The 23019-nt window shown below is 42.3% G+C and overlaps 1 protein-coding gene across 19 annotated transcripts in view; it reads left to right on the top strand.

The window, feature by feature from the left end:
* The window catches only part of nedd4l (NEDD4 like E3 ubiquitin protein ligase), a 466571-nt gene that overhangs the window by 302532 nt on the left and 141020 nt on the right, over nt 1-23019 (top strand). The gene's annotated exons all lie outside the window — the stretch shown is intronic.

The raw sequence follows: 23019 nt of genomic DNA on the forward strand, positions 1-23019 counted from the left end.
TTAGGCTTTTCCGACACCATAGAACTCATCTTGCAAATGACTGCTCACAGACACGTGTTTATGCAATGCTGGCGAGAATGCCGTTCCGAATCCGAGGGAGAGCGGCCGCTCGGGGCGCGCGCTGCCTTTTATCGCGCGCTGATTTTTTTTCGTAACAGTGAAAACACCTTCTGAAAGCGAAAACAGGGTACTAATGTAGGTCTTTTGTAACAGTGAGGTTTCGTAAAGCGAACGTTCGAAAAGTGGGGGACACCTGTATCTACAACTTACTGATCATGAACTGTACCATGAACTGTAGATATAATAATTTTTATGCAGGGGTTCCCTGAGACCTGAAAATTATTTCAAGGTTTTTTCCAGGCCAAAAGGGTTAAGAAAGTCTGCACTAGTGTAATAATCACATTGGAAGTTTATGGGGGAGGCAGTCTTTTGTCATTGAGAACCATAACCAGTCCAATCATAGAGAATATTTAATCTGAAATATATCGATGATTGACCAAGTTATGCTTTCTGTCTGCAAGTTCACATGTTTTATCTCTTTGTTCTTGTTTTCATACCATCGCAATGTTTCCATTGCTTGACCTAAGCTGTATCTCTCATATCTATATTTATGTTACTGATTAAGAAGAGCATTTTCTGTATGAACAATATGGGCATGCTATGTTGACACTGGAATGTGTGGTGACACTTACAGGTTTGTTCTCAACACATCCTTAGATTGTGCTGGTTGTTAACCAATGAGTCTGATCCTGGGAATAAAAGGGTTGAAGTATGAGGAGCATTTGATGGCTCTGGGCCTGTACTCGCTGGTGTTTAGAAGGATGTGTGGGGGATCTCATTGAAATCTATCGAATATTGAAAGACATAGGTGAAGTGAATGTGAGGAGGGTGTTTCCTATAATTGGGGGAGTCTAGGACCAGAGGGCACAACCTCAAGATAGGAGGACATCCCTTTAGAACAGAGTTGAGGAGAATTTCTTTAGCCAGACGGTGCTGAATCTGTGAAATTCATTGTCATAGATAGCTGAGGAGGCCATGTCATTGGGTATATTTAAAGTGGTATATTTAAATAGGTTATTGATTAGTCAGGGTATCAAAGGTTACAAGCAGAAAGCAGGAGAATGGTGTTGAGAGGAATAATACATCAGCCGTGATGGAATTGCTGAGCAGACTCGAAGGATTGAATGGCCCCTTCTGCTCCTAAGTTTTATGTTCTTAACACAAACAATGCATTTCACTGTACATTTTGATGTACTTGTGCTAAATAAATGAATCTGAATGTAATATGTTAGAATCGTGATATGGCTAATTTCAAGCATGGTATGTCAGTGGAATTATGTAATGAAATTATAGTTTTAAAACTAATTGTTTGCATATCCACCTAAACTTCTACAATCATTTGAGAAGTTTATACTGAGAAGCTCCAATTCTGTTTATTTTTTTTCAACAAGATCTCAGATAAACTGTGAAGCAATAAAGTGAGAAATCAAAGAGACTCTGGCTATTTGAGATGATGTATTTGATGTAATGAGACTATTGTATAGGAGTTGCTTAATAGTAAAAATAAATAACTATTTTGTTCTCATGATGCATTGACAATCAGCCTCTAGCAATGAATAGACAGCAGAGCCAGACATCAGGTAAGTAAAATCCCATTAATTTAGTCATAGGTTCAAAGTCACCTGTTACTGCCTAGCATGCCAGGCATTCCACGTCATGTCTCAAATTACTCAATTACTCAACAATTTCCTGTATGTGGGATATCTACTTAATTTGCATTCAGATGTACCACAGTTACATAAACAAAATCAAATACAGTATTTCTTTCTTCTACTGTGAATGACTGCAAGAACATGAATCTCAGGCTTTTATAGATATATAAAAAGGAAAAGACTGGTAAAGACAAATGTAGGTCCCCTACAGACAGAAACAGGTGAATTGATTGTGGGGAGCAAGGACATGGCAGACCAATTGAATAATTACTTTGGTTCTGTCTTCACTAAGGAGGACATAAATAATCTTCCAGAAATAGTAGGGGACAGAGGGTCCAGTGAGATGGAGGAACTGAGCGAAATACATGTTAGTAGGGAAGTGGTGTTAGGTAAATTGAAGGGATTAAAGGCAGATAAATCCCCAGGGCCAGATGGTCTGCATCCCAGAGTGCTTAAGGAAGTAGCCCAAGAAATAGTGGATGCATTAGTGATAATTTTTCAAAACTCGTTAGATTCTGGACTAGTTTCTGAGGATTGGAGGGTGGCTAATGTAACCCCACTTTTTAAAAAAGGAGGGAGAGAGAAACTGGGGAATTATAAACCGGTTAGCCTAACATCGGTGGTGGGGAAACTGCTGGAGTCAGTTATCAAAGATGTGATAACAGCACATTTGGAAAGTGGTGAAATCATCGGACAAAGTCAGCATGGATTTGTGAAAGGAAAATCATGTCTGACGAATCTCATAGAATTTTTTGAGGATGTAACTAGTAGAGTGGATAGGGGAGAACCAGTGGATGTGGTATATTTGGATTTTCAAAAGGCTTTTGACAAGGTCCCACACAGGAGATTAGTGTGCAAACTTAAAGCACACAGTATTGAGGGTAAGGTATTGATGTGGATGGAGAATTGGTTAGCAGACAGGAAGCAAAGAGTGGGAATAAACGGGACCTTTTCAGAATGGCAGGCAGTGACTAGTGGGGTACCGCAAGGCTCAGTGCTGGGACCCCAGTTGTTTACCATATATATTAATGACTTGGATGAGGGAATTAAATGCAGCATCTCCAAGTTTGCGGATGACACGAAGCTGGGCGGCAGTGTTAGCTGTGAGGAGGATACTAAGAGGATGCAGAGTGACTTGGATAGGTTGGGTGAGTGGGCAAATTCATGGCAGATGCAATTTAATGTGGATAAATGTGAAGTTATCCACTTTGGTGGCAAAAATAGGAAAACAGATTATTATCTGAATGGTGGCCGATTAGGAAAAGGGGAGGTGCAACGAGACCTGGGTGTCATTATACACCAGTCATTGAAAGTGGGCATGCAGGTACAGCAGGCGGTGAAAAAGGCGAATGGTCTGCTGGCATTTATAGCGAGAGGATTCGAGTACAGGAGCAGGGAGGTACTACTGCAGTTGTACAAGGCCTTGGTGAGACCACACCTGGAGTATTGTGTGCAGTTTTGGTCCCCTAATCTGAGGAAAGACATCCTTGCCATAGAGGGAGTACAAAGAAGGTTCACCAGATTGATTCCTGGGATGGCAGGACTTTCATATGAAGAAAGACTGGATGAACTGGGCTTGTACGCGTTGGAATTTAGAAGATTGAGGGGGGATCTGATTGAAACATATAAAATCCTAAAGGGATTGGATAGGCTAGATGCAGGAAGATTGTTCCCGATGTTGGGGAAGTCCAGAACGAGGGGTCACAGTTTGAGGATAAAGGGGAAGCCTTTTAGGACCGAGATTAGGAAAAACTTCTTCACACAGAGAGTGGTGAATCTGTGGAATTCTCTGCCACAGGAAACAGTTGAGGCCGGTTCATTGGCTATATTTAAGAGGGAGTTAGATATGGCCCTTGTGGCTACGGGGGTCAGGGGGTATGGAGGGAAGGCTGGGGCGGGGTTCTGAGTTGGATGATCAGCCATGATCATAATAAATGGCGGTGCAGGCTCGAAGGGCCGAATGGCCTACTCCTGCACCTATTTTCTATGTTTCTATACAGTGACATATACTGTACATTACCGTGGGGCGGGGGGAAGGGGGTGGCACGGTAGCATAGTGATTAGCACGACGCTTTACAGTACCAGAGACCTAGGTTCACTTGCCGCCGCTTCCTGTAAGGAGTTTGTACGTTCTCCCTGTGAACATGTGGGTTTCCTCCAGAAGCTCTAGTTTCCTCTCACAGTCCAAAGGCAGGTTGTCAGGTTAACTGGTCATTGTAAATTGCCCTGTGATGAGGCTAGGGTTAAATCGGAGGATTGCTGGGTGGCGAGGTACGAAGGACCAGTAGGGCATATTCTGCGCTGCATCTCAATAAAGAAATAAAACAGTGGATTCTAGTTAATTGGCCTATTGGTTAATCAGGGCAGCCACTTATTTGAGACTATTCTTAAGGAATAAAAACTAATTGGGAAATTAGCTAGGATTCTTTTTCTTTCTATGCTGCTTATTGGGGCAGGAGACAGTTGCCGAACAGATTCAGTCACGTGCATTTGTGTGACTTAAGACACTGCACTATGCTTAGAGCAAACAGTTTTTAAACTAGGGTCATTTGTGTGTGTTTGTTTTCAAAAAGCAGTGATTTTTTAATGTGTCCCAATTAACTGGAATCCACTGTACTTATTTTATTTCTGTGTTCCATGGTGCAGGCTGTCCTCCCTGGTGCTTGTTTAGAGACATAGAATTATTCAGTACAGAAGCAGGCTCTTCCGCCCAACCCATCCATGCTGGCCAAGTTGTCTGCCTGAGCTAGATGCATTTGACTGTGTTCGGCCCATATCCTCAATACTTTTACAGCCACGTACCTGTCTGAGTGTCTTTTAAATGTTGCAGTTGTACCTGCCATCACCACTCCCTCTGGCAGATCATTCCATATACCCACCATCCTCTGTATGGGGAAAAAAAAGCATTCCCTTAAATCTTTCCTCTGCCATTGGGAAAGAGGTACAGAAGCCTAGGTCCCACAACACCAGGTTCAGGAACAGTTATTACCCTTGAACCATCAGACCCCTGAACCAGCATGGATGACTTCGCTTTCCTCAACACCAAACTAATTCACTGAACACAACCTCTGTGCTTATTTTCCAGGACTCTACAACTCATGTTCTCAGTATTATTTATTATTACCATTGTTTGTTTATTTGTATTTGCAAAGTTTGTCTTCTTTTGTACATTGCTTGCTTGTCAGGATTTATTGGTGTGTAGTTTTTCAATGATTCCTTTGTATTTCTTTGTTCTACTGTGAATGCTTGCAAGAAAATGAAACTCGAGCATTGGCATGGTAGCATAGTGGTGAGAACAACACTCTACAGTACAGGTGACTCAGGTTCAATTCCTGCCACTCTCTGTAAGAAGTTTGTACGTTCACTCCATGACCGTGTGGGTTTCCTCCAGGTGCTCCGGTGTCCTCCCACAGTCCAAAGACGTACCGGTTGGAGGGTTAATTGGTCCTTGTAAATTGTCCCATGATTAGGCTAGGATTAAATTGGTGTTGCTGGGCAGCATGACTTGAAGGGCCAGAACAGCCTGTTCAATTAATAAAAAGAATCTCAGTGTAGTATGTAGTGACCTATTCATAGTTAGATATTGAATTTACTTTGAACTTTGAACTCTCATCTTAAATCTTTGCCCTCTGGTTTTAAACTCCTGCTGCCCTGTAAAAAAGACCACTCACATCCTCCATGTCCTCATGATTTTATATATCTCTGTTATATATCTCCTCCAGTCTCCTATCCTCCAGGGAAAAATGCCTCAATCCATCCAGACTCTCCTAATAACCAAAGCTCCCTATAACTGGAAATTTTGTTTGCACACAACCCCGGAAATTGGGTTGGAATTGAATTATTGGGCCAAAGGGTCTATATTTCTCTCCAACACTAGTTTGTGCTTTGCCAATGCTTCAGATATATGAGTAAACGTATGCTTTCAGTATTATTTCTATGGTGTTCTCATAAGCCCTTTTGTTGCATGGGCCTGAAACTATGACGTGAGACTGTTCACCTCTTCTGATGGCCTAGATTGACCACGGGACAGGGAGATCTATTTTGATTTCCTGCTGACTGCACTGAAAGTTGTGAGGTGTTTTCTCTTCACTCTGCTGACTTTGATTTGGCTGTGTTCCTTAAAACAAATAAAATGATGGAATAAATGAGTATAAACTGTGGCAGAAGGATTTGTAATCGGGAAGCACTGATTTAAGACTTTGGGCTGAAAAACCAATGGTAACTTTTCCATAAATCATTGGGAGAAACTGATGAAATGTTCACTTTTAAATACAAACTAAAAACATCTGTTAGACATTGGGGATTGGAAAATGAATAAGTGATTATGGCAGATAGAATATATCGTTCTCTAAAACACATGAATTTCTGCAGATGCTTGAAATCCCGAGTAGTACACGCAAAGTGCTAAAGAAACTCAACACGTCAGGCAGCATCTACGGAGAGGAATAAACAGTCGACCTTTCAGGCCGAGACCCTTCATCATATATCTTTCGCTAACTTCTGGTAATTTCTAACCCTCCTCTTTCTCTCTTTCCTCATTCCAGCTCCGGTCTTATCCCTTTTCTTCTCCTCACCTGCCAATTTCCTCAGTCTGGTTCCCTTTCTTCCATGATCCACTGGTTCCTCCTATTAAATTCCTCCTTCTTCAATCTTTTATCTCTTTCACCTATCATCTCCCAGCTTCTTGCTTCATTCCCTCCCTCCCCTACCCATCCACCTAACTTGTCCTACACGTGGTCTCATCTATCTCCTGCCAACTTGTACTCCCTACCCTCTCCCCACCTTCTTATTTTGGCTTACTGCCCCCTTCCTTTTCAGTTCTGGTAAAGCATCTCAGCCTGAAGTGTCAACTGTTATTCCTCTCCATAGATGCTGCTTGACTTCGAAGTTTGAGGTTTAAAATTATTGAAGTATGTATACAGTACACAACCTTGAGACTCATCTTCTTGCAGGCAGCCACAAAACAAAGAAACACAATAGAGTCCACGACAAACCCCACATAGCAAAGACCGTCAAACATCCAATGTGTGGAAAAAAGAACAAATTGTGCATTAGAGTATAGAAGAATGAGAGGGGATCTCATAGAAACGTTTCGAATGTTGAAAGGGTTGGACAGAGTAGATGTGGAAAGGTTGTTTCCCTTGGTGGGTGAATCCAGGACAAGAGGCCATAGTCTTAGGGTTAGAGGGTACCCAGTTAAAACAGAGATGAGGAGAAATTTTTTTAGCCAGAGGGTCGTGGATTTGTGGAATTCGTTGCCACATATGGCTGTGGAGGCCCGATCATTGCGGGTGTTTAAGGAGGAGATTGACAGGTATCTAATTAGTCAGGGTATCAAGGGATATGGGGAAAAAGCCGGAAATTGGAACTAGATGGGTAAATAGTTTAGCTCATGGGGGAGCTGCGGAGCGGACTCGATGGGCCGAATGGCCTACTTCTGCTCCTTTGTCTTGTGATCTTGTGAATAAAAAAGTAAACGAATAACACACAGAACATGAACCAGTGAGTCCACAGCCACGGAGCCAGTTCAGCACTGAGGCGAGTAAGGTGTCACAGAGCAGTGAGCTGAACACCGGCTCATTCCACATCCTCACTAAGTTCTCGACTTGCTGTCGTCCTCCAGCAGTTTGTGTGTGTTGCTCAAGATTTCCAGTAATACACACAAAATGCTGGAGGAACTCAGCAGGTCGGGCAGCATCTGTGTGTGTGTATAGTATGTCGGTCAGAGTTGGCACAAACAGAGTGGAATGTTTTTTTGCTGTGTGATTCGACGTCAATGATGTGGCATCACATGATTTTTATGGGTCATGCATGCATGGAATATGAACACCAGTGCAAGTGGGCATTGAGAAATCCACCAAGGCCACTTCTGAGTACAGCTAAGAGCCAGTCATGTTGGTGGGGGCTGACAGTGACAGATTTTTCTTTCCATGACAGGTACTCGTGAGCCAAATAGATTGTTATGATTTGTTAGTTTTGTTGTTTTATTACCTGTATCAGATATTCTGGCACGTCTTCTAGATTTGGTTTTTACTTCGACATTAATGGGCTGTAGCTAGCCTGTACTCACTGGAGTTCAGAAGAATGGACGGGGGAGGGGAATCTCATTGAAACCTATTGAATATTGAAAAGCCTGGAGTGAACATGGAGAGAATGTTTCCAATAGTGGGGGAGCCTAGGATCAGAGATCATAGCCTCAAAATAGAAGGGCCTCCCTTTAGAACAGAGATGAGACGGAGTTCTTTGGCCAGAGGGTGGTGAATCTGTGGAATTCATTGCCACAGACAGCTGTGGAGCACAAGTCATTGGGGATATTTAAAGTAGAGGTTGATAAGTTCTTGATTAGTAAAGATGTCAAAGGTTACATGGAGAAGGCAGGAGATTGGGGTTGAGAGGGATAATAAATCAACTATAATGGAATGGAGGAACAGACTCTGATAAGCCAAACTTATTGCCATACTGAATTGCTCTGAATTAATATTCTTAAGGGCAAGTTCTGTAGTCACATATTTATGAGACCAAGCAGGAAGGGCAATTTTTTTTCCCCTGAAGGACATTAATGAACCAAATATGGCTTGATAATAATCTTGCAATTAGTCATAAGCATATCCGATGTAGGCTTTTATTCCAGATTTGGTTCATTGCCGCCTTGGTCCATTGATTTTAACCTTTCATTTTAAAAATCAGTAACCCATGCCTTTACATAAGATATCCTGTGATGTGTTTTCTTACACTTCTTGCTTTTGATTTTTAAGATGCTATCTAATTAAAACAAAAATTATCTGCTCATGATTTGTTTTCAAAACTAATTCAAAATGCTGGAGGAGCTCAGCAGATCAGGCAGCAGTCAGCGTTCAAAGGGTCTTGGCTGAAATGTTGACTGTTTATTTCTCTCCATAGATGCTGCCTGGCCTGCTGAGCTCTTCCAGCATTTTGTGTGTGTTGCTCTAGATTTCCAGCACCTGCAGAATATCTTGTGTTTATTTTTTAAACTTAACCTTTACTTTCAGATGTTAATTTACCTTCCACTTTCCCACGTTACTAGATCTTTAAGTAGTAGGACACTGTAGGAACAGTCCAAGGGAACTCTTCGTATCCATTGTTATTTCCTTCACATAAAAGTTTGAGTGCTTGTTGTTGTGATTTTTATTTATTTATTTATTCAGTGATACAATTCAGAGTAGGCCCTTCTGACCTTTTGAGCCATGCTGTCCAGCAGCCCCATGATAAACCCGATTAACCCCATCCTAATTACAGGACAATTTACAACGAACAATTAACCTAACCTGGTAGGTCGTTGGACTATGGAAGCAACTGAAGGACGTATAGAGACTCCTTACAGAATGGCACAGGATTTGTACTCCAATCTCCGGAATGCCCTGAGCTGTAATAGTGTTTCATTAACACTACACTTCCGCAGTGAGTGAGGTATATTGTTACTTTCGTGCTGTCTTTGGGTGCTGGTATCTTGAAGAGTCTTGAGATATCACATGATATGCATGTTGCCTCAGAACAGGCATATCGCCTCTCTTCTTCCAGTGTGGGTCATTTCTTGTGTGAAGGTGGCACCTGCCATGCAGTCATAGAGTACTAAAGCACAGAAACAGCCCTTCAGCCCATCTAGTCCATGCTGAACTATTACTCTGCCTAGTCCCACCAACCTGCACATGGACCATAGCCCTCCTTACCTCTCCTATCCATGCACCAATCAAAACTTCTCTCAAGCATTGAAATCGAACTCCCATCCACCACTTTCGCTGGCAGCTCGTTCCACACTCTCACCATCCTCTGAGTGATGTAGTACCCACTCATGTTCCCCTTGAACATTTCACCTTTCACACTTAACCTATGACCTCTAGTTATATTCTCACCCAACTTCAGTGGAAAAAGCTTGCTTGTATTTACCCTATCTCTACCTCTCATAATTTTGTATACCACTATTAATTCTCTCCTCACTTTCCTATGCTCCGTGGAATAGTCTTAACCTATTCAAACTTTCCCTATAACTCAGTTCCTCAAGTCCCAGCAACATCCTTGTAAATTTTCTCTGCACTTTTTCAATTTTCTTGATACCTTTCCTGCAGGTAGGTGACCAGAACTGCACACAATACTCCAATTACCCCTCTACTTCCAGGTGTTAGATCTTAATTTGTCTTCCACTTTAAGCAGTGGGAAACTATAGTGCAGTTCAAAAGAAGGCTGTTCTTATCCTTCACGTAAAAGTCTGCACATCTGATGTTGTGATTTTGAAGTTTATTGTCATTTTGCTGCCATGTTTGGATGCTGGTATATTCAAAAGTCTTTAGTTATGACATGATATTCATGAGGTGCATTGGGAGAGGCATATCATTTCTCATTTTCCAGTATGGGCCACATTTTATGTGAAGGGGGCATCTGCTGCCTTTTGCATTCCTTTAACTTTTGAGTTTCATATTTTGTTAAAGATTATTTATTTCCCCTATTGATAAAAGGGAATGTGACTTCAGCTACTTTTCAGAAGTTCAGATACTTAAATTTAGCACGTTTTGTCATTTCTTTGAATTGTTGGAATCAGAATCAGGTTTATTATTCCTGACAAATTCTGTAAAGTTTGTTGTTTCGTTGCAGCAGTGCAATACAAGACATAAAAAAGTACTGTAAGTTCTAACAATAAATAATTAACTAAATAGTGCATAAATAAATAATAATTTTTCTTTCAAGCTGATGCCAGTCTGCAGCTTCCATCGGGGTCATGGCTCAGATTTAGTTTTTTTAAGCTTGTAAGGATGGTTTTGGGAACAGAGTGGAGTTTAGGGTCAGATTAGGGTTCAAGATCACATTAGGGTTTGGGATCACATTAGTGTTTAAGGACGGTGATGTGGGGAAGTAGAGATCAGATTAGTATTTAGGTACAGTGATGTGGAGGAGTGAGAGGTCAGGTCCCCGCTCTACTCCACTTTTGAAGGCCAGTCATGTGGTCAGGAGATGAAGACCAGCAATGGGAACATCAAGACAGAACATATCCATGGGCTGTCCTAGGTCGGTGGATGTCCGTGTGAGCAGGAAACGTGAGAGCCAGTCAGTCTGCCTGCTTGGACTTTGGAGTCCAGGGGTTGAAGCTGAGGATCGAGGCCCAGGGATTCTTCAGAAGCCCAGAGAAGTTGTAGTCCGATGGCTGAAGACTTTAGACTGGAGGCCCAGAGGCCTGAAAGGGGCTTGTGTTGCTGTTGTTGTTTTATTGCTTGTTGTGTTCTGTGTTGTTCTGCTGAGCATCGTAGGCACCAGAAAGTGGAGTGATACTTGCAGGCTGGCCCACTATGCTTTATTAGTTAACACAGACGACATGTTTCACTGTATTTTTCGATGTATAAGTGATAAATACAGTACTGTATGAAAGTCTTAGTCATATATATATATAGACAGGGTCCCTAAGGCTTTTCACAGTACTGTATTTGTCAACGTGGAGTGGAGAACGAGTTTGTGAATCTGGCAGGAGCAAAAGTTTCTGGGTATGGTGAGGGTGGAGCACCGCAGGAGGGGTGTGGGACAAGTGGCAGGGACGAGACGAGGCTCAGCAGCCCTCACCCGGCCTTGCGACACCAGGCAAGGTCTCTTGATTCCAAACGAATCATTTACTTATCATTACAGACTGTCTCTCTGGTGCTTCCCACTCCCCCCCCCCTTCCTTCCCCATTTCCCAACCATGATTCCCCTCTCCCTACCCCTTCCCACTCTCAGTCCACAATAGAGACCCATATCAGAATCAGGTTTATCATCACTCACACATATCCATGAAATTTGTTTTCTTTTGTGGCAGCAGTGCAGTGCAACACACAAAATTACTGGGGTACTGCGTAAAAGTCGTCGGCACTGTAGCTATATATTGCACAATGTGGGAAGGCAGGGAGCCCTCCAGTACCCCGGACCACTACGTCTGTGAGAAGTGCATCCAGCCGCAGCTTCTAACAATCCACGTTAAGGATTTGGAGCTGGAACTGGATGAACCCTGGAATCTTTCGGGAGGCTGAGGGGGTGATGGATAGGACATAAAGTTACGTCCAAGGTGCAGGGTCACAGGAAACTGGGTGACAGTCAGGAAGGGGAAAGGGATTAAGGATTCAGTGCAGAGTGTTCCTCTGGTCATCCCCCTCAACAACAGGTAGATCACTTTGGATACTATTGAGGGTGATAACCTTGCAGGGGCAAGTCACAGTGGTCGGGTCTCTGGCTTTAAGTCTGTCTCTCTGACTCAGAAGGGAATGGAGGGGAAGAGGCACACTGTGGTGACAGGGGATTCATTAGTTTGGGGACCAGAAGGAGGTTCTGTGGGCGAGAACGAGATTCCCGGATGATATGTTACCTCCTGTGTGCCAGAGTCTGGGACATCTTGCATTGAGTTCTCAGCATTCTCAAGTGAGATGGTGAACAGCTGGAGACTGTGGTCCATGTAGGTACCAATGACATGGATAGGATGAGTGATGAGGTTCTGCATAGGAAGTTCAGGGAGTTTGGTGCTAAGTTAACGGGCAGGAGCTCCTGGGTTGCGAGCTCAGGATTGCTACCCATGCCACGTGCCAGTGAGGCTAGAGCTAGGAAGATTATACAGTTTAACACGTGGCTAAGGAGATGGTGTAGGAGGGAGGGCATAAAAATTTTGATCATTGGGCTCTCTTCCAGGGAAGGTGGGACCTGTACAGGAGGGGTGGTTTGCACCTGAACTGGCGGGGGACTAATATCCCATCAGGAAGGTTTGTAAATAGTCATAGTCATAGTCATACTTTATTGATCCCGGGGGAAATTGGATTTTCGTTACATTTGCTCCATAAATAATAAATAGTAATAAAACCATAAATCGTTAAATAGTAATATGTAAATTATGCCAGGAAATAAGTCCAGGACCAGCCTATTGGCTCAGGGTGTCTGACCCTCCAAGGGAGGAGTTGTAAAGTTTGATGGCCACAGGCAGGAATGAATTCCTATGACGCTCAGTGTTGCATCTCGGTGGAATGAGTCTCTGGCTGAATGTACTCCTGTGCCCAACCAATACATTATGTAGTGGATGGGAAACATTGTCCAAGATGGCATGCAACTTGGACAGCATCCTCTTTTCAGACACCACCGTCAGAGAGTCCAGTTCCATCCCCACAACATCACTGGCCTTACCAATGAGTTTGTTGATTCTGTTGGTGTCTGCTGCCCTCAGCCTGCTGCCCCAGCACACAACAGCAAACATGATAACACTGGCTACCACAAACTCGTAGAACATCCTCAGCATCGTCCGGCAAATGCTGCACAGTGTGGTGTAAACTGGAGCTGCAGGGGAATGGGAGCCAGAGTGACAGAACAGTTAGTGGAGAGGTAGTGGAGGCAGGTATTGGTAAGACCTGAAACAAAGTCAGGAATCAAAAAGTTGAACATGGTGCCACTAGAATTCTGAGCTGCATACATTTCATTGCAAGCTATTGTAGGAAAGACGGATGAGCTCAGGGCATGGATCAACACTTGGAACTATGACGTTGTAGCCTTCAGTGAGTCTTGGTTGCAGGAGCGGCAGGACTGGCAGCTCAGTATTCCAGGGTTCCATTGTTTTTGCTGTGACAGAGCGGGAGGGATTAAAGGAGGAGGGAAGCATTACTAGTCAGGGAAAATAACACGGCAGTGCCCCATCAGAACAGACTGGAGAACTCGTCTAGTACGACATTATGGGTGGAACTGAGAAATAGAAAGTTATGACCGCATTAATGGGGCTATATTACAGCCCATCTGACAGTCCTAGGATTAAGAGGAACAAATTTGTAAAGGGATCGCAGCATGTTACAAGAAACATAAGGTTGTTATAGAGGTGATTTTAACTTTCCACATATTGACAGGGAATCCCATACTCTAAAAGGACTAGTTGGGATAGTTTGTCAAACATGTTCAGGAAAGTTTCTTTCATCAGTACATATGAGAGAGCCTGTGATATTGGATCTGCTATTAGGAAAGGAGACATGGCAGGTGACAGAAGTTTGTGTAAGGGAACACTTTGCATCCAGTGTCCACAGTGCCATTAGTTTCAAAGTAAATATGCAAAAAGATAGATCTGTTTCAAAGTAAATATGCAAGAAGATAGATCTGGTTCACAGGTTGAGATTCTAAATTGGAGAAAGACCAATTTTGATGGTCTGGCAAGTTTGGATTGGGCCAGGTTGTTTTCTAGCAAAGGTGTACTTAGAAAGTGGGAAGCCTTCAAAAATGAAATTTTAAGAGAACAAAGCTTGTATGTGCCTGTCAGAATAAAAGGCAAAGATGACAAGTGTAGGGAACCTTGGTTTTCAAGAGATATTGAAGCCCAGGTTAGGAGAAAAAAGGAAGTGCAAAGCAGGTTTAGGCAAGTAGGAACAAATGAGGTGCATGTGGAGAACAAAAAATGCAAGAGAACACTCATAAAAGAAATCAGGAATGCCAAAAGAAGGCGTGAATTTGCTCTAGCAGACAAGGTGAAGGAGAATCCTAAGGTATTCTATAGATATGTTAAGAGCAAAAAGATTGCAAGGGACAAAATTAGTCCTCTGGAAGACCAGAATGGTAACTCATGTGTAGATTCAAAAGCAGATAGGGGAGATCTTAAGTAAAATGTTTACATCTATATTTACTCAGGAGATGGCCATAGAGTCTATAGAAGTGAGGCAAAGGAGTATTAACTTCATGGGCCCTGTACAGGTTACTGAGGAGGAGGTGTTTGCTGTTCTGAGGCATACCAGGTTGGATAAATCCCCAGGACCTGACAAGGTGGTCCCTTGGACCCTATAGGAGGTAAATGTGGAAATAGCCTGGCATTTAGCAGAGATATTTAATATATCCTTAGAGACAGGGGAAATACCAGAGGACTGCTGGATATCCAGTGTCATTCCGCTGTTTAAAAAAGGCTCTAAACAGAAACCAGGAAGTTACAGGCCGGTGTGGTGAGTCAGACGTCGGTTTTGGGGAAGTAATTGGAAGGTATTCTAAGGGACCAGATGTATAAGTATTTGGATAGACATGTACTGATTAAGGATAGTCAGCATGGCTTCATGCTTGGTAGATTATGTCTAACCAATCTTAGGGAGTTTTTTTTTTGGAGGAAGTTAAAGATTCAAAGCACATTTAGTATCAAATAATGTATAAATTATACACCTTGATATTTGTCTGCTTATAGGCAGTCACAAAGTAAGAAACTCAAATAACCAAATTAAAAAGGCAAAACAATTAAAAACCACTGCGCAGTGAAAAAGAAAGAAAAAAATACATCGTACTGAGAGTAAAAGCAAGTCAACAGTATTCTGAACCAGACGGAGTCCCAGGTCTGCTCCCAGAGCAGCCAGAGTAGGCCCAAGTCTCAGTCCCCAGTTGGGCAGAAACACACAGCAGCCGGATCAGTCAAAGCCTCTCGCTGCGGAGAAAGGAATGGACATTAGCAGGAGAGCAAGTGAAGTCAGCCCAAACCTTGCCTCTTTACCCAGCACACAAGCCTCCAGTCTCTGCGGGCCAACGTTTAAATTGTCCAATCACCGGGTCATGCCATGCCCCAGGACCCGAATCCAGGCACCACAGTACACCTGTGCCACCCTACGCGAAGCTGTTCTCGATCTCACCAAGTTAGCTTGGCGCTTCAAACGATCCAACCTCTCACCCAGGTTAGGTGGAGGGGCTAGTAACCAGGAAAGTGGATGAAAGCAAGGCAGTGGGTATTGTCTACATGGACTTTAGCAAGGCATTTGATAAGGTCCCACATCTGCTGGCTCGACACGCTCATGGCCCTCTGAGTGAAGGAGTGTGCCTTCATGTTCCCCTTAAAACCCTTGATCCATGACCTCTGGTTGTAGTCAGTTGAAAAAACCTGCTTGCATTTACCCTATCTATACCCCTCATAATTTTGTATACCTCTGTCAAATTTCCTCTCAATCTTCTACATTCTGAGGAGTAAAGTCTCAACCTATTCAAGTTTTCCTTATAACTTATGCCTTCCAGACCCGGCAACATCCTTGTAAATTTTCTCTGTACTCTTTCAACCTTGTTTACATCTTTCCTGCAGGTAGGTGACCAAGTCTGCACACAATACTCCAAATGAGGCCTCACCAATGCCATATACAACTTCAACATCACATGCCATCTCCTGTATTCAATACATTGATTTATGAAGGCCAATGTGCCAAAAGCTTTCTATATGACCCTATCTACAGTTGAAGTCAGAAGTTTACATACACCTTAACCAAATACATTTAAACTCAGTTTTTCCACAATTCCTTACATTTAATCCTAGAAAACATTCCCTGTCTTAGGTCAGTAAGAATCATTACTTTATTTTAAGAATGTGAAATGTCAGAATAATAGTAGAGAGAATGACTTATTTCAGCTTTTATTTCTTTCATCACTTTCCCAGTGGGTCAGAAGTTTACATACAGTTTGTTAGTATTTGGTAGCATTGCCTTTATATTGTTGAACTTGGGTGAAACATTTTGGGTAGCCTTCCACAAGCCTCTCACAGTAAGTTGCTGGAATTTTGTTCCATTCCTCCAGACAGAACTGGTGTAACTGAGTCAGGTTTGTAGGCCTCCTTGCTCGCACACGCTTTTTCAGTTCTACCCACAAATTTTCTATTGGATTGAGGTCACGGCTGTGTGATGGCCACTCCAATACCTTGACTTTGTTGTCCTTAAGCAATTTTACCACAACTTTGGAGGTATGCTTGGGGTCATTGTCCATGTGGAAGACCCATTTGCGACCGAGCTTTAACTTCCTGGCTGATGTCTTGAGATGTTGCTTCAATATATCCACATAATTTTCCTTCCTCATGCTGCCATCTATTTTGTGAAGTGCATCAGTCCCTCCTGCAGCAAAGCACCCCTGCAACATAATGCTCCCATCCTCATGCTTCACGGTTGGGATGGTGTTCTTCAGCTTGCAAGCCTCGCCCTGTTTCCTCCAAACATAACGATGGTCATTATGGCCAAACAGTTCAATTTTTGTTTCATCAGACCAGAGGACATTCCTCCAAAAAGTAAGATCTTTGTCCCCATGTGCACTTACAAACTATAGTCTGGCTTTTTTATGGTGGTTTTGGAGCAGTGGCTTCTTCCTTGCTGAGCAGCCTTTCAGGTTATGTCGATATAGGACTTGCTTTACTGTGGATATTGATACTTGTCTACCTGTTTCCTTCAGCATCTTCACAAGTTCCTTTGCTGCTGTTCTGGGATTGATTTGCACTTTTCGTGCCAAAGTACGTTCATCACTAGGACACAGAATGTGTCTCCTTCCTCAGTGGTATGACGGCTACGTGGTCCCATGGTGTTTATATTTGCGTACTATTGTTTGTACAGACGAACATGATACCTTCAGGCGTTTGGAAATTGCTCCCTAGGATGAACCAGAAATGACATCATTTTCTGACCTCAATCTGATAGAAAATTTATGGGCAGAACTGAAAAAGCGTGTGCGAGCAAGGACGCCTACAAATCTGACTCAGTTACACCAGTTCTGTCTGGAGGAATGGAACAAAATTCCAGCAACTTACCGTGAGAGGCTTGTGGAAGGTTTCCCAAAATGTTTGACCCAAGTTAAACAACTTAAAGGCAATGCTACCAAATACTAACAAACTGTATGTAAACTTCTGACCCACTGAGAAAGTGATGAAAGAAATAAATGCTGAAATAAATCATTCTCTCTACTATTATTCTGACATTTCACATTCTTAAAATAAAGTAGTGATCCTAACTGACCTAAGACAGGGAATGTTTTCTAAGATTAAATGTCAGGAATTGTGAAAAACTGAGTTTAAATGTATTTGGCTAAGGTGTATGTAAACTTCTGACTTCAACTGTACATGTAACACCACTTTTAATAAAGTATGGACCTGTATCCCCAGATTCCTTTGATCTAACGCACTCCTCAGTGCCCTACTGTTTGCTGTATAAGACCTACACTTGTTGGTCCTACCGAAGTGCAAAACCTCGTATTTGTCTGCATTAAATTCCATCTACCATTTTTCAGCCCTTGCAAGCCATGATAGCCTTCCTCGCTGTCCACTACCCCACCCACACACAATCTTGGTGTCATCCGCAAATTAGTTGACCCAGTTAACCACATTATCATCCAGATCATGATATAGATGACAACATATAAGAGAGTAGGGGGATGGAAAGCTATGGTCACAGTGCAGGGCCATAAAATATAGTAGAAGTAGGCCATTCGGCCTATTGAGTGTGCTCTACCATTCAATCATCTGATCCAATTCTTCCAGTCATCCCCACTCCCCTGACTTCACCCCATACCCTTTGATGCCCTGGCTAATCAAGAACCTATCTATCTTTGCCTTAAATATACCCAATGACTTGACCTCCACAGCCGCTCGTGGCAACAAATTCCACAGATGTACCACCCTCTGACTAAAGTAATTTCTCCGCATCTCTGTCCTAAATGGACGTCCTTCAATCCTGAAGTCGTGCTCTCTTGTCCTAGTCACCCCTACCATGGGAAATAACTTTGTCATATCTAATCTGTTCAGGCCTTTTAACATTCGGAATGTTTCTATGAGATCTCCCCGCCTCATCCTCCTGAACTCCAGGGAATACAGCCCAGAGATGCCAGACGTTCCTCATATGGTAACCCTTTCATTCCTGGAATCATTCTCGTGAATCTTCTCTGAACCCTCTCCAATGTCAATACATCCTTTCTAAAATAAGGAGCCCAAAACTGCACACAATACTTCGTGTGGACTCACAAGTGCCTTATAGAGCCTCAACATCACATCCCTGCTCTTATATTCTATACCTCTAGAAATGAATGCCAACATTGCATTTGCCTTCTTCACAACCGACTAAACCTGGAGGTTAACCTTTAGGGTATCCTGGACAAGGACTCTCAAGTCCCTTTGCATCTCTGCATTTTGAATTCTCTCCCCATCCAAATAATGGTTTGCCCATTTATTTCTTCCACCGAAGTGCATGACCATACACTTTCCAGCATTGTATTTCATTTGCCACTTCTTTGCCTATTCCCCTAAACTACCTAAGTCTCTCTGTGGGCTCTCTGTTTCTTCAACTCTACCCACTCCTCCACCTCTCTTTGGATTATCGGCAAATTTAGCCACAAATCCATTAATACCGTAGTCCAAATCATTGACGTACATCGTAAAAAGCAGTGGTCCCAACACTGACCCCTGTGGAACTCCACTGGTAACCGGCAGTCAACCAGAATAAGATCACTTTATTCCCACTCTCTGTTTCCTGACGATCAGCCAATGCTCCACCCATGCTAGAAACTCCCCTGTAATTCCATGGGCTCTTATCTTGCTCAGCAGCCTCATGTGTGGCACCTTGTCAAAAGCCTTCTGAAAAGTCAATGGGAGTAGGCAGTTTCAGCATAGACAAGATAGGCAAAAGGGCCTGTTTCTGTGTTGTACTTCTCTATGACTCTACATATGTGTCGAAGATTTTGGCATAGTACTGTAAATCTGTATTTGAATCTGAATCAAAAGAAAATTTTAAAAACTGCAAGCAAATTTCATAGGAAAACATTACCGAACTTGTTGCTGCTTATGGTTGTTAATTTTATTTTAACCTACTAGGCAGCAGCCCCTTTCTGTATCATTTCAGATGCCCACTGTGCTGGATTTAAACCCTGGAGTGGTCTAGAATTTTATTGGCAATCTTACAATTTTAAATAGTTGTCAGTTTATAGATTACTGGATTTGGAACATCAGTAAATACTGTATACTGCGGATGAGAATGTGGTTATGATTAGCATGGTGAACAAAGCCTAAAATGACATTGGCCGTAAAATTTAATTTTTAAGGGCTTGTGACATTTTCAACATGCCAACAATATAATCCCTCGTATTAAAAAATCGTTGTGACTATTTTTCCATGATCATAAAAAATTCAATGCAAAATAATGAAGCGCTGTGAAATTGCGCAACTGGGTGTTGCATTTTGTTCTATGGCTATGAGTTCTTACACATGATAATGGAAATTATGGAAATTAGACAATTAAGACAATTTACTCATGGGAGAATTCGGTCCTTGTACCAACAATTTGTAGATTACCCAGGTAGAACATGAGGTCCTGTTCCATTAGTTTGCATTTGGCTTCACTTTGCAATGGACAGACAGGTTGGTGTGAGAATGGGCAGGGAGACACGGTTTGCAAAAGGGAGTGAGTGAATGACCATTGCAGACGGTATTTCCATGCTTGGCACACTGGTCGACTAGGCTGCGATTGGTCTCACCAATGTAGTAGAGGCCATATTGAGAGCACGAATGTAATAGACAAGGCTGGTGAAGGTGTGCATGACTCTCTGCCTGGCCTAGAAGGGCTGTTTAGGTCCCTGGGTTATGCTGAAGGGCAGAAGAGTAGGGACTGGGTGTTACACCTTCTGTGGTTGCAGCTGAATGTGTCTAAGAAGAAGGAATGTATGGGGAGGAGGAGGAATGGATGGGGAAGAGGAGGAATGGACGGGGAAGAGGAGGAATGGACAGGGAGGAATGAATGGGGAAGAGGAGGAATAGATGGGGAGGAGGAAGAATAGACGAGGTGGAACAGATGGGGAGGAGGAAGAGGACTGGATGGCGTGGAAGAGATGCTGATGGAAAGGATCAGCAGTTTAAATTCCTCAGCTTTATCATTTCAGAGGATCTGTCTTGGATCAGCATGTACATGTGCAATACAAAGAATGCAAGGCAGCACCTCTGCTTTCTTAGAAGTAGGCAAAGATTTGGCATGTCATCTAAAACTTCGACAAATTTCTCTAGATGCACGGTGGAGTGTACTGAATTGTTGCATTACACCACCAGGTTCAAGAACAGTTATTACTCATCAACTGTCAGGCTCTTGAACCAGAGGGGATAACTTCACTCACTGAACTGTTTCCACAACCTGTGAACTCACTTTCAAGGGCTCTACATCTCATCTTCTCAATATTTCTTACCTATGCATTCATTATTCTTTACTTTCTTTTTTGTATTTCCATAATTTGCTTTTTGCACATTGATTGTTTGTCTGTCTGTGTGCAGTTTTTCATTTATTCTTTTGTGTTTCTTTGTATTTACTGAATGTCCGTAAGAAAATGAATTTCAGGGCAGTATATGGTGACATATATGTACTTCGATAATAAATTTACCGTTGAACTTTTGAACTTTTTTAACTCTGTCACTTTAACATTTCACTCTACCTTCTGTAATTGTTTTGCATTGTACTACCTCAATGCATTGATGTAATGAAATGGTCTGTCAGGGTGACATGCTAAACAAAATTTTCACTGTACCTCTGCACTCGTGACAACAATAAACCAATTTTCCATTTCTTTTCAAGTAGAACTGTTCTGTCGGGGGGGGGGAAGGTAGAAAATGGAGGAGATGCAGTTGAGGGCTTGTTCAACTGTTAATCGCACCCTGAAGAAAACTTACAACCTTGAGATCGGTGATTCTGTTACACTCTCAATTGAGTTTGAAATAGCCAAACAACTCAAATTATAGGATGAGACCATTCTCAAATAGACAAAAAAGCAAGCAGTCAATTTCTCTGTAAGTGAATGAAGACTTCCCTGTTTCCGGTTGCTCTGCTGGTCCAGGCTGAGGATTAGCTGAATTTGTTGGAGAAAAGTTATTCAGGTTTTGATTCTGGATGTCAACTTATGAGATATAGAAAGTGGCACTTCAACAAATCCTCTGGACTGGAAAAGAGAAAATATTACGGGTGACGAGGAGTAATGCTGTTTCATTTGGCTGTATTTATAAGGATTCATGTATGGTTGAATGACAATTAAACTTAAACTATGAAGTTGAGGCACTGGTTATAGAGACCGTCACTGACGGTGCTGTATGCAAACTCATTGCAAGCTGTACAAGCACCTGACTTTTGGACAGCCCTATGCACAAAACACACATGATCATATAGAATTCAAAGGTTTGATGTACATACTAACATCAATGTCTACAAGTGGAAAAACTTATTTTCTTTTTCCAATTTTAGTAATTGGTCATTCTTATCAGTCCTGTGTGCTTTTGATGCCATTCATCACAATATTGTGCAAGCGTGGTTACCATGTCAAGTGATCAAAAAATAGACTTTGAGTCATATCTGAAAATTAAGCCCACTTCAAAGTTCAAAATAAATTTATGATCGAAGTATGTATATGTCACCGTTGAGATTCAATTTCTTGCAGGCATTCACAGAAGAATAAAGAAATACAATAGAATCAAAGAAAAACTACACACAAAGATGGACAAACAACCAATGTGCAAAATTCAACACATTGTGCAAATAAAAAAGAAAAACAAATAATGATTAGATAATTAAATAGATAGATAGATAAAGAAATTGATAAATAAATAATGTTGAGAACATGCGATAAAAGGTCCTTGAAAGTGAGGAATTAGTTCAGTGTAGAGGTGAATGAAATTATCCACGCCGGTTCACGACCCTGAATCAGGGGTAATAACTGTTCCTGAACCTGGTGGTGTGGGTCATGAGGCTCTTGCACCTCTTTCCTGAGGGCAGCAGCAAGATGAGAGCACAGCCAGAATGGTGGGGGTCCTTGATGATAGGTTCTGCTTTCCTGTGATAGCGCTCCTTGCAGATGTATTTAATGGTTGGGGAGGGTTTTTCGTTTGATCCACTGGGCCATATCCACTACTTTTTGTAGGCTTTTCCATTCGTGGGCATTGGTGTTTCCATTCTAGACCCTGATATAACCAGTCAGGATGCTCTCCACTGTGCACCTATAGAGGTTTGTCTAAGTTTTAGATGACATGCCAAGTCTGTGAAAACCTCTTAAGAAAGTAGAAGAAGCTATTTATAATGGCACTTACTGTACGTGCTGATGCCAGGACAGATCCTCTGAAATGATAATGCCACAGAATTTAAAGTCACTAACCTCTTCAATTCTGATTCCTTGATGAGCATTGCCTTACAGACCTCTGTTTTGCTTCTCCTGTAGTCAATAATCAGCTCGTTGGTTTCACTGATGTTGAGAGTGAAGTTGTTGAAGCACAATTCAGCCAGATTTTCAGTCTCCCTCTGAAATAACCAGGGACGACTGGTATTCTTTCCATTTATGTTCCACTGCCTATTTTTTTTTGCATTTTTCTGCTCTGTTTTCAATAGAAGTAATCTAGATCTGACACTTCTATGACGACTATGTGAACATGTTTACATACCTTCTGGATTTGTATGTTAGATTTCATCATTTACCACCCAGTTTAGCTTTTGCTGAGAATGTTTCTCTTATCTCACATAGATCTGAGGTTGTAAGAAGGAACAGGACGGGTGTCCGTCATTTTCAAGTGTCAGGCTTTCGGCTGACAGTCACTAGT

The sequence above is a fragment of the Mobula hypostoma genome, chromosome 3, assembly GCF_963921235.1.
Source record: "Mobula hypostoma chromosome 3, sMobHyp1.1, whole genome shotgun sequence".
NCBI lineage: Eukaryota > Metazoa > Chordata > Chondrichthyes > Myliobatiformes > Myliobatidae > Mobula > Mobula hypostoma.